The sequence below is a fragment of the Ammodytes marinus genome, assembly GCF_949987685.1.
Source record: "Ammodytes marinus genome assembly, chromosome: 2".
NCBI classification, from domain to species: Eukaryota; Metazoa; Chordata; class Actinopteri; order Uranoscopiformes; family Ammodytidae; genus Ammodytes; species Ammodytes marinus.
The window spans coordinates 5,193,990-5,202,519 of record NC_137231.1 but is presented as its reverse complement, the minus strand read 5'-3'; positions in this window follow the sequence as shown (position 1 = coordinate 5,202,519).

Genomic DNA, 8,530 nt, shown 5'->3' with positions numbered 1-8,530 from the left:
CCAGTCTGCAGGCTTGACCCATTGCTACTGTATGTTCTGTAGGCAGTGCTGAATCACACACCTGTTGCAACACTGTAGTGGCACAGATTGTCCTCTGAGACCAAGCTCACAGTCCTTCTCCCATCTAGCCTGGTGACACCAGTCTCATCTTGCAAGCTTCACATTAGTTTCTCTCCAGCAGATAAGTCTGGCCTTTCTCCAATCTCAGTGGGGGAGGAGCCCGGTCAAAAACTGACCGGATTGACGACTACATGAACCAATCAGGGTCTCCCTTCCACATCCTTCCCATCTACTGCCCTATAGTTTGAACTTTCAGCCCAATTCTTATATACACAAAGACATTTAGTGCAAATTGTCATGACAACAACCACAACAACAACAACAACAACAACAACAACAACAACAACAAATATTGAGTGTTTTTGGCTTCAGCAACTGAAAGCAGTTCTCAACTCCACAGCTCCTGCTAAACACCACAGGCTTTGGAGATTAGGGAAGGTTAGCCGGGGCCAATCCCTAAATGCAGCCTCATCCAAAGAATATGTGCTTGTAATAATAATGCCATACATTTTTTGGAGGTGCAATGCAGGGCCTAGCGCATTAGCACTATAGTTGTACATTCAAGCATGTTAATATGCATTTAAAGAATGTAATTAGAAATATATTTGGTCATAGGAATGGTTAGAAGAGCAAATGCTTAGGGCCGCAAATGGTACTGGAGATTCTTATCCTTGTGCGTAATGCACCAACGCACTCAAAGGAATAATGACATTGGTCAGAATGAATATTTTCTTATATAAAGCTGTAGAAATGATGAAAACACCCAGAAAAAAAGGTTCAAAGACTGGTATTGGCAGATGCACTTTTAGGCCTGCAGTTCCCAAGCAGCCAGTTAAAGGAATATATGCAGTCAAGTTAATACTATTGCACGAATCCAGTGGAGCATGCTGCAATATATAGGGTGTTAACCCGGTCAACTATAGCCTTTGATCAATAACTAGCTCGTATTATTCCTCAACTCTCCAAAGAGACAAGGCTGTTTCATGGTTATTTATCCTACATAACAAGGTGATTAATATATAGCACTAACAAACACTCACAGTATTTACCAGGGCCACCAAACAGACCTACAGACCTGACTGTGATTCATTGCCCCCGTCAGCGGGCTGTCGAGTTGACAGAATATCACAATCTATAAAAGTATGCTGAGCAGTGAGCACTTGGGAAAGCACTTCAAAAAAAATTCCAGTCCATCATTATACCACAAATCCAAATGACAAAGAGGATCAGTGTGGGCTTCTGAAGGAGGCTTTGGGGAAAAATGACACTTGAGGATGTAAAGCTCTCTCCTCTACCCCTCTCTCTCTCTCTCTCTCTCCTCTCTCTCTCTCTCTCTCTCCTCTACCCCTCTCTCTCTCTCCTCTCTCGCTCTCTCTCCTCTCTCTCTCTCTCTCAAATTCAAATTCAAAAAGCTTTATTGGCATGACACTTTTGTGGTATACAAACAGTGTTGCCAAAGCGTTACAATATTACAAATAATACCAACAATTAATAAATAAATTATTATTTAATAAATAAATTGTACCAAAAATCTCTCTCTCCTCTCCTCTCCCCCTCTCTCTCTCTCTCTCTCTCTCTCTCTCTCTCTCTCTCTCTCTCTCTCACACAACTAACATAATCATCTGTTCTTCAGAGAGTTTGTTTAAAACTGTTGTAAAGTAGCGGTGTCTGGTATTACAGCTAAATCTACATCTCTACCATTGTGCCCAGGGGCACCGCAATATGGCTAACTCGCACCATTCAAATAAATACCAACAGATGTGACTGCACCAAACTTGTAGCCATTTATAGATTCCAAGCAATGTATAACGCAAGCCCCTATTTGGTATCAGCACCTGTCCGTCCATTCGTCTATCTATGATGTTCTCTCTCTCTCTCTCTCTCTTCATTTCTATTGTTTTGTCTTGCCTTGTCAGTAGAGTGTCATCTGGGATCCAGCTTGAACGGGCGCCAGAAAAAGAAGCAGCAAGCTTCCTTCACCTCTCCCTCTATCCTTGGCAAAAAAGCTGCTGTTACCATAGAGATACTTTCCTCCAACCACAGTCTTCATCTTGTCACACTTCTTTCAACTGACTTTGTAATGTTCATCCCTTTTCTGGACCACTCCGGCACCTTACCATTCTAGATACTTCAAGTGGGGATGAAATCAGTTGAAAAGAAATCCCTGTTGTTTTACATAGGCTACACTCAGACTAACTTTGTCTCAAAACTTCATGGCATGTCATAGGTGTAAAATGCATGCGCAAGTGGTCTCATTCTGAACATATAGAAACAGTGCAAGAGTTTGAACGCCCCCCCCCCCCCCCACCCCCCTTAGGGAGTGACAGCCATCTGTATGAGTGTAGTGTCCTACGGTATGATCACACAGCGGACAGATGAAGAGAGATGGGGCAAACACATACACAAGCATTTCAGTGTCGTGACAAAGAATAGCTCTCTCTCTCTCTCTCTCTCTCTCTCTCTCTCTCTCTTTCACTCCTGACTGACAAGATACAGCTGCTGCATATGTTCGGTGCTTGTACCGATGCTACATGGTATCTCATCACTACACAACCTCCTCAGCTATAGTGTCAGTCCAGGTGAATAGTTCCAACATGCTGACATAAGGGGGTGGGGGGGAGAGACAACAACAATACCACTTGAGCAGTTCAAAGCTGCAAAGCCAAGATGTTGTTTTTTAACAAGCTCCCCCCTTCCTTATATCTGTGATGGGAGAAGTAACTGTCAGTACAAATATAGTATATAGCACTTACTCAGACACACTGCAAGAGCTGGTAGGTTTCCCCCCCCCCCACGAAGCTCCGTTTAGACGCGGCGGCACCACCTCGTCCGGTAAGCCCGTTCATCTGGGGTCTCCCTCGGAAAGCCACCAGCCAGAATGAGAGCTTCGCTGGTTCATCAAATTCGGGGCTGTCATCCTCACTGTGGTAGAGAGAGAGAAAGAGAGATAGAGAGAGAGAGAGTGGAGCCGAGGGGAGAGAGAGATGCGCTGTGGCAGGTTCAGAGTGCTGTGAGCCAGCGACTGGAGATTACTTGCTCACAGAGAGAGGGAGGGAGCGCAGGGTATACACACAGATATGGCATTGTAGAGTAATGCAGCAGACCGCTGATCACATATACTGTAAAGAGTGAGAGTAGGAGCGCTCACCCTCTCTCTCTCTCTCTTCTCTGTCAACAACTCACCCTTAACCACCCACCTACCCACCCCAAGTCTTTCCTTCCACTCCCCATACTGCAGCAGCCGTCACTAATCACACTAATGTATGCAGACCCGACACTGTGCGTTAACACTCAAATCCCTGGTTGCTTTTCAGTATAAACTATATTGAATGTTGGTGTGGTGTGTCAGTTTCTTGAGGCTCCCTGTTCAGTAATGCAGCTCATTAGTGGACACAACGGCGAGCCCCTGCTAACCCTCCCTTCAAATGAGCCCAGGCAATGGGAAATCTAATCACTGCCAGGACCAGAATGTTATGCTTTTTCATCTGCAAGTAAACAAGAAATCCAGAACAATTAGAAATAAATTGATTTCTGTTTTTTTTTTGCTAGAGGAAAGAAGCCAGCAATGATGTGTCTAGTAGAATATTTTATAAATGGCGTTGTGAATACAACTGCTCCAAAAGTCAAGATATTGCAACAGGGCACAGCTGCGTTGTTTATTGATTTTATCAGTAGAAAAACACAATATTATTCCATTTTAAATATAGGTTACTGTATGTTTTGGACACATTTATCAGTCAGTTTATGATAACCTGTTTTCTCAGCTTAAAGGCTGAAACGTTGACTCTCCAACATTATGTCACTTCATTTATAATTTCCTTTTAATTACTGGTATAGTCAGAAATATGCCTTTTTTTGCTTTCAGATTGAACTCAGCAAGGAGCTCTTTAGTGATAAATCATACTCCTGTACAGCCACAATGTCACTTACAGTCCTCTATCCTTGACTCCACATTTCTATAATTTATTTGCACTAAAATAACTTGATGGTGGATTGCTGCTAAACTGCAGGCATTCTGCACTGTATGAGGATGATATCTAAGAGCACACTGTAACAGAATGCACACAGGTAACAAGGGAACAAATCAATATTGCACAAGAGTAAACAGCAACACACAGTACATGCTATGATGTCACAACCTAACAAGGTCCCTAGGGTCTGACACACTAGTTCAGGCTCACCTCAATACACGTGTTTTCATGCTTACTTCAGCCAAATGACACGTCACTGTGACACACACACACACACACACACACTCACACACACACGGTAACAGATGGTACACCATAACATGGCAAGCAGCACTACATCAGCCCAGCAGAAGGAACAAATTTATGCTAAGGAGGTGATAGCACAGTTCTGTACAATCAATGAATGATATGGTAATCAGTGGCAGACAGGGAACAAGAGCACTACTGACTTATACTTACTGGCGTTGATTAGACTTGTATGACTGTGGTAGGCTAATTACAAAGGCATGTCAAAAACCTCGGCTTTGTTTTAGAACAACACAAATCAGATCACATCTCCACTATGTGTCCATCTCCACACATCCTCCCCATCCTCCAGGATTTGATTGAATTCAATGCAATGTTAATGATATCTTTGACTGACTTTTTTTTCTTTAGCTCAATTGATTTAGGCGTCTTCAATTCAAGACAAGCAGATGTGTTAGTGTAATCTGAAGAGACATTCCTGTGTGTGTGTGTCTGGACAAACACATAAACACACCAGGAAGAGCCCTCAATTAAAGATGTTTCCCCCCACATAGCAGCCATTACTAAGTGACACCTGTGCAACCTCACATCTCCACAGTATTCAGAGGTTTTCTTAGCAAGCCATGAATATACCCTCGAAAAAATGTGTATGATAAATGTACTCCGAATCTACTTTGATCTAATGCAGTTACATAATGCGTTGTCTTGTTGGATGTATGTGACTTCTTATAGTGTGACTCTATAATACATTGAATGGTGATGGTGGATAGCTACTTTTCCCAGAGATAAAAAATAATCTCTTGAAAGTCTGCATGCATTTTCCTTTTTTTTTAGGTATCATTAACATTGATTGGTCAGAATGCTCACACATGAAAAGCGATACATTTGAACTGTGATAAATAAATAAATAAATACTTATTAGGGATTTACTGACATTGGCACAACAAAGGTGTTGCATTTTCACAGTGAGGAGTATTGAGTTGAGGCAGATATGATATCATACTGATGTTGCCTAGCAACAAGGTATTGTATGTCTCTCTAAGGCCAATGTCAGACGGAGAATAACAATCCTTTTCACTGGACGTCTTTACTATAATGCCATGTACTCTGAGTAATCACTTCACATTCCGTTGCCCATTGCAATCTTTCTGCAAGCATAGTATTTTTCCTTTTAGACATTTTCTAGCCCTGGAAAAAAATCATGCTAAATGCTAAATCTAAAGAAAAGTAGCCCAACAAACAGTTTGACAGTGACAAAAACTATCAACATGGGAAACCTTACACGATCAGACAGTCAGACGACAGAGCAGTACCTCCTCAGCAGGTGCCACAAGCGTCCAAAGTTATGAAGAAATTACAAGTAGTGCTAAAACACTGCCCTCCACTGGCGAAACATTGAAATAACTACCTTTCTCACATCTTGTTTTACAGTCTATCCGAGAGAAATACTGCAAATCTAGAGATGGTTTAAAGAGCCTGGTTTGGTTAGGCCTACATAATATACCAGCCACAATCATGCATTTTAGTTGAAAGATTCCGAGTCAGGCCTAGTATGACTAAGGGTGGATGTTACATAAGCACAAAACACCCAAGTACAAGGAATACGCTGCTCTATGTTCTCACTGCAAACTGGTACAAGGAAAAGGAGCTTCATTCACTGCTGGAGGGGAATTCATAATTGCTCATTCATTTGGTAAATCACACGGCGCCGAAACACGTCACTCACTCACTCACACGTTCAATGACAAAGCTTTTCATGTTGTTGACAATCCATCAAACACAGGAGGCCATTTGGCGAAATTGGTTGTTTTTGCTTGGCTGTAAATTTACTGAAGCACGGCACACTCCATTTCGCTGACTGCACATATCTGAAGAGACCTCCATTTAATTCATGAATTCATTCCGTACCATAATCTTCACTTATATCAGAAAACAGATCTTACACCCAGAGTGATTTTCAAACATTAATACAATCTTGGAGGAGCAGTTGTATGGCACTAATCATAATAGAACAGCAACCCTTAAAACAGTTTTCATAATCTGATTATGAGCAGTGTTATGTCAACTCTTGATTGTTTTCTCAATTTGACTTGAATGTAATATCCTTATTCTCCACCAGAGGGAGCCACAGTCTTTAATAAACAGCAGTGAGGGTGACAATAGTTTATCTCCATCCAAAGAGCCATGCATGGCACTGTGTAAATGAACTCTTGTGACAATTATTGAAATGTTAAAGTTTATTGGAGACTTCTTCTCCTATGATGACGAATATACTTTGTTAGGTAAAGTTATGTGAAGTTACACATTGGCTTTGCTGATGGGCAGTGTTTCCACTATCTATTTGTAAGCTCTCTGGTGGAGATCTCTATTGTATTAAGCTGGGGCTGGATGTATTTTGTTTATTTTTGCTTTTTTGTAAAGGTACTTGTTGTTACATCATACATACTGTTAATTATAGACGTGTTAACAATAACTGTAAAAACACACTCAACTTGAGTGATTAGGCCGTGATACAATGTGTCATTTTTTTTAGTACAATACAAATGTTGTTGTTTTTCTTTGTTTTGCACCGGCAGCGTTACTCTTAGAAGGATAACGCGGGCTGCAAAATAGTTTAAGCTTTAGCGGTTTATCTAAAAGCAGTGATGTTTTGATGTGCTTTGAGGAAATAACCCATTAACCCCTATACGTGGCCCCCTGCGGTCCTGATGTTAGGGGACAGTGGACCAGCAGACTGTGACCCACTTCTTTTGTGCCTTGATTAGATCAGCTCCAGTGCCCCTCACCCATCATCATCCCAACCCTTCATCCCCCACTCATTCACACAGATACACACATATTGCTGCATCAGTGAAGGCCTTTGCACGACTACGTTAATTCCTTGACCTGTAACCGCAGCTCACACTAAGATAAACCCTAATCCTTACTGTAATCTTAACCATTCATTTACACCACCCAACCCAAAATTAGCCTCTTTGAGCAGTTAGCAGGAAGATCTCAGTTTGGGATGTTTGCCCTCAATATGATTCATAATCTGTCTTGATCTGTAATGGCCGACATTTCATGAGTTTGACGATGGGATTTTTTATTTTTTTAAATTTTTATATTGCATCACGTCTCTGGGCTAGATACTTCAAAACTCCTCTTTGGGGAAACAATTTGTGTAAAGCTGCTATGGATGTTTACAGTATGCCTTTTGAATTTGCAGCTATTGAATTTTGCACTAGGTCTATGCCTTTTTTGCACAAGCAATTTTAGATAGTGGAATATAATTTGATTCTATGATAAATATGGATTCAGAACATACAGAAATATATGAAAAAATAATAATTAAATATATGTCTATATGCATACACATTTACAGAAGCACATATACTGTAAGTATTATCAGCAGATTGAACTTAAGTATCAACATTTATTTTAGCTATTCATTATTAAGAATGGCCTCTTTTAGAATGTTATATTTGTATATTAATATAAGTTCTGGCAAATGTACCCTTAAACAGTAGCCTGGCACCGCCCACCTACCTACTTCATTTCCCTTCAGTAGTCAAAGTACAATGGTCGTGTAGGACCAGGCTACTTCAACAGCATTTTAATGGTAAATCTGGTGAACGTTGAACTAGTTTTATTATTGTCATAAAGGCTTACATACACTGTAGATAATGCATTTAGACAGTAAATTATATAAACTAGGCTATAGTAAACTACAAAACAATTCACTATCATTGTAAAGTAAACTGTAGGCCTATAGCCGTGTAATAAAGTCAGCAAGTAGGCCTACTGCCTTCTCAAAAAAATTATTAAATTAAATTAAATTAAACGACAATCTAATAGGCCTAATAACATGAAACAGACACAATTAAGCTATGCTGTAGGCTAATTAACATAGCCTAATGAATGCATGACGCAGCGACATTAGCTGTTTTAGGCTATAAAATGGTAGTATATGGTTACGGCTAATTGACTAAAGGACAACAAAATGCAAACATAGGCTACACTAAAATACAGCCTACTTAAATAATTGAACATAACGTAGTTTTTACTAATCTCCTACAGCTAGATATCTAAACGGCTAGCAATACATAGCCTACCTAAGAGGCCAAGGCTAGTTAAAGTTTAGGCCTAGTTAGTTTTAAAAAGCAGTTTTACTCACTGACGAGCTACGTAACGTGACTCCTGCGTTTTAGGCTACCTTACAGGTAAGCTAACCTTAGCCTTTCCTATACATTTTAATTTTTATTAATTAGGCT